Source organism: Myotis davidii, unplaced genomic scaffold (assembly GCF_000327345.1).
Source record: "Myotis davidii unplaced genomic scaffold, ASM32734v1 scaffold499, whole genome shotgun sequence".
Taxonomy (NCBI): Eukaryota; Metazoa; Chordata; class Mammalia; order Chiroptera; family Vespertilionidae; genus Myotis; species Myotis davidii.
The window spans coordinates 323492-333257 of NW_006290677.1; the positions used below are offsets into that span (position 1 = coordinate 323492).

The 9766-nt window shown below is 42.1% G+C and overlaps 1 pseudogene; it reads left to right on the top strand.

Annotated features, from left to right (window-relative positions):
• The first annotated feature begins 8362 nt into the window (after nucleotides 1-8362).
• LOC102752559 lies at nucleotides 8363-9293 on the top strand (annotated as a pseudogene).
• Nucleotides 9294-9766: the final 473 nt, after the last annotated feature.

A 9766-nucleotide genomic window follows, 5' to 3' on the forward strand; every position in this document is an offset into this window, starting at 1 on the left:
TCAAGGAGCAGGCCCTGCTGGGAGGTGCCTGCTGGGGGCTGCCTGCAGGCAGCACTTTCCTGCTCATGGATTGCCGTGGCGACCAGGGAGAAGGCCCTGCTGGGTGCTGCCTGCGAGCAGTGATTTCCTGCTCACAGGTCACTGCTTGTGGATTGCCATGGCAACTCGGGAGAAGGCCCTCCTGGGAGGCCCAGATGGTGGCAGGTTGGCGATTGCTGCTATCCCTCCCCACTGCCCCGGTCACACAGGGGAGGCCAGGATGGCGGCTGGCTGCGGCGGATCGCGCTGTCCTGCCCTGCCTGCAGTATGCAAATGTAACAGCCATCTTTATTGGGTTAATTTGCATACTCTTTTGATTGGCTGATGGGCATAGCGAAGGTATGATCAATTAGCATCTTTGTATATATATTAGAGGCCCAGTGCATGAAATTCATGCATGGAGCGGTGTGTGTGTGTCGGGGGGGGCGGCGGTTGTCCCTCAGCTCGGCCTGCACCCTCTCGCAATCCAGGACCCCTCAGGTAGGGTCCCTAGGCCTGGCAGGCTGTCACAGACTATCAGGGCTTTCCTTCCCCTGGCTGCCAGCAGCTGGCCCCACCCCTGCCACTGCAGACATCCCTCTCACAGTCAGGGGCTCTTGCAGACTGGGGCTCTTGCAGTCTGAGACCCCTCACTCCTTACTGCCTGCCTGCAGCAGAGGCGGGAGAGGCTCCCATCACTGCCACTATGCTCGCCAGCCATGAGCCTGACTTCTGAGCGCAGGGGCAGTGGTGGAAGCCTCTCCCACCTCTGAGGCAGTGCTAAGGAGCAGTGAGCCCTGCTTCTGGCTGAGAAGCACTCCCACAGGGGGAGCACACTCCCCCTGGGGGCAGCTCCTGCATTGAGTGTCTGCCCCTGGGGGGTCAGTGTGCATTATGGCGACCAGTCATTCTGTCATCCAGTCGATTTGCATATTGGCCTTTTATTATATAGGATCTGGACATTCGAGGATATGGCTAAGAATATGGTTGACACCTCTGATGTAATATGTCTCATTGAAATCATCATGGACACTGACTTCTCTTGAAATAAACAATGTAACTACTAGAAGTTTCACAAATGTATATTTTTTTTTATTTTTTTTTTTTAATATATTTTATTGATTTTTTACAGAGAGGAAGGGAGAGAGATAGAGAGTTAGAAACATCGATGAGAGAGAAACACCGATCAGCTGCCTCCTGCACATCCCCCACTGGGGAAGTGCCCGCAACCCAGGTACATGCCCTTGACCGGAATCGAACCCGGGACCTTTTAGTCCGCAGGCCGACGCTCTATCCACCGAGCCAAACCGGTTTCGGCACAAATGTATATTTTTAAGTAGAATTGTTATTGCATTTAAAAAGACCAAAACAATTCCATCTCAAGGCATTTTTTAAAATCCTCACCTAAAGCTATGTTTATTGGTTTTTTCAAAGAGTGGTAGGAGAGAGAGAGAAACATAGATGTGAGAGAGAAACATCAATTGATTGCATGCGGTATGAGCCCTGAGCAGGGATCAAACCTGAAACCTAGGTATGTGCCTTGACCTGGAATCAAACTCAAAAACTTTTGGTGTATGGGACAATGCTTTTTTTTTTTTTTAAAGTAATAATCAATGTAGAAAAATTGTACAAAACAAAGTTATAAAGCAAAGCAATAAAAGAAATCAGCCCAGCCCAGCTGGTATAGCTTAATGGTTGAGTGTCAACCCATGAACCATGAGGTCATGGTGCGATTCCTTAGACATATGTATTTGTGGGTTTGATCCCGAGTAGGGGGCATGTCGGAGGCAGGTGATACATGATTCCCTCTCATCATTGATGTTTCTATCTCTCCCTCTCCCATCCTCTCTCTGAAATCAATAAAAATAAACACATATTTAAATCACCCCAGAGAAGGTTTATTTTCTTTCCTGGGATACTATCTTAAAATATAGATTCCAGGATTTTACCCTGAATCAACATAATCAGAGTATCTATGGGGAAACCTAGATATGCATTTTTAACCAGCATGCCAGGTAAACCACATCCTAGTGAAGACTCTAGTTAGCATAAGCAAAGCATCTATGGGGTGATTAATTCAAAAATAAATTGATTGCAAAATATACACCCTGGTTCCTGATGAATTATCTTGCTATATAAGGTAATTTAGTTTTATACCCCTTTATCGCTTTTAAAAATATATATATTTTTATTAATTTCAGAGAGGAAGGAAGAGGGAGAGAGAGATAGAAACATCAATGATGAGAGAGAATCATTGATTGGCTACCTCCTGCACCCCCCACACTGGGACTCAAGCCTGCAACCGGGCATGTGCCCTCACCGGTAATTGAACCATGACCTCCTGGTTCATAGGTTCAACCATTGAGCCATGCCAGCTGGGCCCTTTACTGCTTTTTTGTCATTTAGATTTATTAGCTTTTTAAATAGAAATTCTGGCTCAGTATACTTATGGAAGTCATCTGAATAAAAAAATAAGAAACATCAGTTACAGGATTCTATTATTATTATTTTGATTTGGGAATGTATGTGAAAATTCTTATAGTAGTAGAAAAAGAACTTTTGTTATTTTTATGGATACTTAGACAGGGGAAGGTCATAGGGCGAAGCTAACAGCAAGAATAAAGCAAGTAAATATCACTAAAATAAAATGTAAAATTTTATTTTAGTGATATTTAAATGTGTGAAAAGAAAAACACAAAGCATATGAAAAGACTCCATCATATGTCATCAGAAAAATGCAAATTATAACAACAATGAGATTCTACTACACATCTATTCAAGTGGCCAAAACCCAGGACACTGACAACTCTAAATGCTGGTGATGATGTGGAGCAACGGGAACTCCATTGCTGGTAGGAATACAAATTGGTACAGTTTGCAGTTTCTTTCTTTCTTTTTTAAACAAAAGCAATTCCTCCTCATTTATTGTCATCTTGTAGTAACTCAAGGGCATTGTATGACCAAATGGGTAAGAAATATTCTCCCAACAAAGGACACGAAAAACACAAACTGTATTGCTTCTCAGTAATTCCTCACTTCATTAAGTCATTTCTAGGTGGAGACACTTTGGAGCAGAGTAATATTATCTCCTTTCAGCATGATCCAGCCTAGTTGTTTTCTTGACTTTGTTTTAGAATGAACCTCTTCTGCATCATCTAATATGAGGTTCATATACTCATCAAAACCAATGATACAGCCTTCTATCCGCATATTCACTTGCTCATAAAGCCACACCTGAATCCGAGATCTATTTTGGCCCTGGCCATGGTACGCCATGGTGGAAGCTAACAAAGACCACATGAAGCCGCACGCTCTCTCGTAGCCACTTCTGAAATAAAGAACCTGAAGCGGCAGTTTGCAGTTTCTTAAAAAACTAAACATACCCTTGCCATACAATTCAGCAATCATGCTCCTTGGTATTTACTCAAAGGAACTGAAAATTTATGTCCTCATGAAAACCTGTACACGAATGTTTATAGCAGTTTTATTCATAATTGCTAAAACTTGGAAACAACCAAGATATTCTACAGTAAGTGAATGGAAAGAGAAACAGTGACACTTCCAAACAATGAATATTATTCAGCACTAAAAAGAAATGAGCTATCAAGTTGTGAAAAGACATGGAGGAATCTGAAATGCATATTACTAAGTGAAAGAAACCAGTTTGAAAAGGCCACATGCTGTGTGATTTCAAGTACATGATTCTGGAAAAGGCAAAACTATGGAGATATAAAATGGTCAGTTGTTAAGGGGAAAGGAGGGTGAGTAGGTGAAGCACAGAAGGCTCCTAGGACAGTGAAGCTACTTCATATGATATTGTAATAGTGGATACATGTCATTATACATTTGTCCAAACCCATAGTATGTACAACACCAAGTGTGGAGCCTAATGTAAACTATGGACTTCGGATAATAATGATGTCAATGTAGGTACAACTGTAACAAATATACTACTCTTATGGGGGATGTTGATAATGGGAGAGGCTATGCATGTGTGAGGGCCAAGGTATGAGAAAACTCTACACCCTTCTCTCAATGTTTCTGTGAACCTATAACTCCTCCAAAAAAAAGTTTATATTAAAAAATGAAAGAGAAACACAAATAACATGATATAGAGCTTCAAAAAAGGAAGAATTTTGTTAATTATGCATTAATTCTTTCAAGAGACATTTATTGAACACCCATTATTGCCAGGTACTGCTAATAAAGAAAAGGAATGTCTGGGGAAAATTTTTTTTATTATGAAGTATAATCTATACTAATAAAAGCCTAGGTGATCCTCGTGCCCTCTCATGACGCTCTCACTTCATCACAAGATGGCCACCCCCACGTCATCACAAGATGGCAACCACAAGATGGCCAGCAGAGGAGGGCATTTGTGGGCAATCAGGCTGGCAGGGGAGGGTAGTTGGGGGCAACCAGGCCAGCAGGGGAGGGCAGTTTTGAGCAATTGGGCTGGCAGGGGAGGGCAGTTGGGGGCGATCAGGCTGGCAGGGGAGGTTGGGGAGGGTGCAAGCTGGGCAGAGAGGATACCCCCCCACACCCCCTACACCCCCGCATGAATTTCGTGCACAATTACCAGGCCTCTAGTTAACATATAACAATGAAAAATTTAAACAATATTGTTGTTTGCCAATAATTACTTCCAGGACTTCAAAGCCTATCTGTCCAGACCTGCTTGGAAGGGAATGTGTTGTAATTACAGAATTTTTCATCAAATGATAGTTTCATGAAGGATGGAGGGGAAAAAATAGACATTTTTTCATTTCCCACTAAATGTTAAGCATTGTGATACCAGCTTTACAGAACTTATCTCCCTTAATCCTTACAACTTCCAGGGAGGGAGGAAAGTCTTTTTATCTCTAATTTACAGATGAGGAATCTGAGGCTTAACTGTTGAAATAACTTGCCTGAAGTCATACACAAAGTGGTTGGGACTATAGTGAAACTAATTCTACTAATTCTGTTGTGAGTAAATTAGTACAGAAGTTTTAATGGTGGTTTCTCTATAAAAACAATACTTGTGATCTCAGGATTGTTTAAATGTTTTTCAAATTTATAGTTTTTAGGAAAATTAAACAATTTTGGTAGGGGAGACTGTAGTTATCAAAGCATAAACTGTCCACAAAAAACAATCACAAAAGAGGAAACTCTCAGAAATGTTCAATCATTGCTTAACATCCAACTCTTTACTCCTACGATTTGTGGTTACCCTATTTGCCTTAATGTTCTTCCAATAATCAGATATTGTGCTGGGTAAACTTGTTCCCATAGTTTATTTATTGAATTATCAGTATCTTTAACAGAGAACATCAAGATAGTGAATGTTAAACTTGAGGAAGTATTTATGTTTTCTATTATTAGCAGACCCCTGGAATTAAACTAATCCAAAGGAAGAGACCAGCAGAACAGCCCAGTTAATAGCAGATTAGGACCACAGACATTTAGCTCTGTGGATAGAGCGTCAGCCTGCAGACTGAGGGGTCCCAGGTTTGAATCCAGTCAAGAACACATGCTCTGGTTGTGGGCTCGATCCCCAGTGGGGGGCACACAGGAGGGAGCCAATCAATGATTCTCTCCCATCATTGATGTTTCTAGCTTTCTCTCCCTCTCTTTTCCTTTCTGAAATCAATAAAAATATTTATTTTTTAAAAATAGCAGGTTAGGTATAAAATGGTAGATGCAAAATGGATGGTTACAATTCTGAAATTACCCATGTTTGTGGAGTGTTGATCCATAAAGTGAATTTGTATCATTATTCATGAACTCTCTGTATTTCAGATTTTGTGACTTTCTATGAAGCTTGGACTATTCCTGCTCTTGGGATTGAACTAGATTGAAGTGGGAGCACACTCCATTAGGATAGTTTCTGTAAGGAGAGCAGTTAGTGTTTTGATAAACAGAATTTAAATGAGTATATTAGAAGATCTAATGGATTTATTAAATAATTCGTGAGTTGGGTGGGATCTCATCTACCAAGTAGAGAGTTTATTTACTCTGGAGGGGTTAGACAAGATGGAAGGCTTTTATAGAAAGAAGGGTGGGACAAGGAAATCATCAAGAAGAGAAAAATGAAAGTTCATTGGAGGAATGAGTTCAGATGATGACAACTTCTCATTGGCTAAGCTGTGGTGTTTCCATTGGCTGGGCTTGTTGCTGAGTGAAAGAAAAATCCTCTTTCCTCCTGTTGGAGCAATAAATATGTGCATATTCTGTTTGGGAGTGTAAGGGGCCTCTTTTCCTGTTGGAATCCATAACTGAATTAACTGATACTGTAATTGACATGGTCTTCCTGTTTGGGGTAATTGACAATGGGAATGGTAGAGCATGAAAGCTTCCCTCTCTATGGGTCTTCCTGACTCTAGTTTCAGTTGAGGTTTCCTGTTTTAATTTTCCCAAGTTCTAGATCAAGAAGTTGTAAGTGATCTAATGAAGGGTCATCTGTTGGAAAGGTAGAACCATCATCAGGAAGAGTCAAAATAGCATGATTAGGAGCAGGCAGGGAGGAGACCTAAGGGTCGTGGAGAGAGAATAGAGAGGAAGACCTGTGTTGCCAGACTTGTCCCTGTGACTGGGAGTGCCACTACCTCTGGTGCTTAATGTCTCCTATTTGCCCACTAGATCCACTCTTCACTTTCCTTCCCCACTCCATGTCTAGAGCGTCAGTGCCTTCTAGCTCTCAATTAGGTTAGCATAAAGAAAAGCCCTGGTCTGAGAGTGGGGGAAAGGCAGGAAAGGAAGGCAGGGAGAGGTGTTTATTCTCTTGGCTTCCTCCCTGCAGGGCCACTTCTGGCTGACTGAGTCCCTCAACCTGCGCTGTGCTGGGCTGCATATCTGGCACTTTGGCCAGACGGGGCATGCTGTGCTGTCTGTTCCTAAAACACATAGATAGGAAGGTACTGACATCAGGCCAGGCCTTGAGATATGGTCTCATGGCCCCTTCCCAGCATGTAGGCCTTCTTTCTCAGAAGGCCCGGAAGTCTCATTCCAAATTTGGGAAACCACAGTTCCTCTTGAGGGTACCTCATATTTCTCTCTCTCGATATATATATCTCTATATATCTATATATATTTCCATTGATTTTTAGAGAGAGTGGAAGAGAGAGAGAAAGACAGAGAGAAATATCAATGTGTTTGGGAGTGTAAGGGGCCTCTTTTCCTTAGAAAAAATGAACATCGATTGGTTGCCTCCTGCACTCACCCTGACCAGGGCCCGGGCCATGGAGGACCCTGCAATCGAGGCACATGCCCTTGACCAGAATCAAACCCAGGATCCTTTGGTCTGCAGGCCAATACTCTATCCACTGAGCTAAACCGGCTAGGGCTACACATCTCTGTTTTGTTCTAGGTCCTGAAAGCCTTCATTCCCCTTGTCCTTTGGACCTTGGGTTGGTAACAACACAGCTACTATTATCCCCCACTATGTCGTGTGGGACCCTGATCACTTTTTAATAGTCCCTTGATAAATAAATCTTCCTTAGCTTTGAGAGTACTAACTATTTCCCATTGGGATCTTGACTATTACTGCCAGAAGCCAGTCCATCCTTGCTGCTTGACACAGTGGCTGCAGGGAAGAAACATCTGCACAGCATATGTTTCAAGGGACCTGGCGTATATGGCATACTGTTCTTAATATGTTTGCTTCCCTTCTTAGCACTATGTGTTTTAACCAAGGTCACCTCTCCGAGAAAGGTTGTTTCCCCAGGTGGGGATTTTTCCCTGGAGTTAGGGAGGGAATAAAACCCCTTAACTAAGTGCCAGGCGGGTAATTAATCACTTTAACTATGAACAATCACACTTAAGCTACATAATCTTTACTTAGGATAATCTTCAGTTACTTCCTTGTAGCTTAATAGAACAATAGAGTAACCTTGGAATGGAGATAAGAAACGCCCTAACCTTTGGAATAGAATGGATAGGATTAAAATCAACTGGTATAAATACAGATATAACAAGACAATAAAGACAGAACTTGGCTGGAGATCCTGGCTAGGCTGTTGATCCACACCTTTGGGAACCCCTGGAGCTGCTGGGGTTGGACCCCAACATATTACACTTCCCAATATTTATTTTCCCCTTATTTGGAAGCAGAATGCTCACTTTTACTTGAGTTCATTGCTATACAAGCAAAAATTTATTTTTTCAAGTTTCTCTTGTAGCGAGGCAGGGCCACAGCAGTACAAACGATATATAGTTCTTATATCTCTTTAAAAGGATATAAGACCTAGCGCTCTCACTTTAATGGCAGGCGGCGGCTGCTGAGTGGGACGCCAACAACTGCTGCCCGCATCGGGAAGTCTCCCTGCTTCTCCCTGCTTTCCGCTCGCTGCCAGTCCTCGCCAGCATGTCCGTGGTGCCAGCCAATCGCTCGCAAACCAGCTGGCCGCGGGGAGTCAACCAGTTCAGCAACAAGTACATCCAGCAGACCAAGCCCCTCACTATGGAGCATACAATCAACCTGTACCCTCTTACCAATTATACTTTTGGTACAAAAGAGCCCCTCTATGAGGACAGCTCTGTTGCAGCCAGATTTCAATGCATGAGGGAGGAATTTGATAAAATTGGAATGAGGAGGACTATAGAAGGGGTTCTGATTGTACATGAGCACAGACTACCCCATGTGCTACTGCTACAGCTGGGAACAACTTTCTTCAAACGACCTGGTGATGAACTTAACCCAGGAGAAGACGAAGTTGAAGGACTAAAACGCTTAATGACAGAGATACTAGGTCGTCAAGATGGAGTCCTGCAAGACTGGGCCATTGATGACTGCATTGGTAACTGGTGGAGACCAAATTTTGAACCTCCTCAGTATCCATATATTCCTGCACATATTACAAAACCGAAGGAACATAAGAAGTTGTTTTTGGTTCAACTTCAAGAGAAAGCCGTGTTTGCAGTCCCTAAAAATTACAAGCTGGTAGCCACACCGTTGTTTGAATTGTATGACAATGCACCAGGATATGGACCCATCATTTCTAGTCTCCCTCAGCTTTTGAGCAGGTTCAATTTTATATACAACTGAATTCCTGCACAGTGGAGAAGGAAAAGAAGCCGTCTCTGTGAGCACAGATCTGCACAGTCTAGAAAAAACATGATAGAAGAGTTTTTTTTGTTTTATCTCTTTCCCATCCCCTAAATTGCCACCTGCTTTCTATTGTTTGAATAGTAACATTGATATGAAGAACCTAGATAGTGGTGTAAACATATGTGATAATGTTTAATTTGCTTTTGTTTCTACTCATACGTTTTTGTACATTAAAAAAAGCGGACTTCAAAAAAAATAAATAAAGGATATAAGAACTATATTCTCTATTCCTCCCTCAATAATGTGATTCCTGGAGCTCCAGTGTCTGTCTTGGAACATGAGGATCAGAACCACACCCTAGAGATGATGGAACAGAATGTTACAAGGAGCGTGGGCTCTGACAACTGAGAACTTGCTATAACAGCCCTGGACCATCTATTTGTTTTGCATAAGGAATAAACTCTACATTGTGCAATTCTCTATTATATTTGCTTTTTCTGTTATGTGCAGCCAAACAAATCCTAAATAATGTCTTTTTGGAACTGAGATTTTATGCTATGGTAGCTACCTGTCTACCTTTATCACCTTCTAACATTATTTTCCTCCCATTAGAATGTAAGCTCCTTGAGGGTAGGAATTTTGCTTGTTTTGTTGTATCCAGCACTTAGGACAGAGTTCATCATTAGTAGGGGCTCAGTAAATATTTGCTGAAAGTATGAA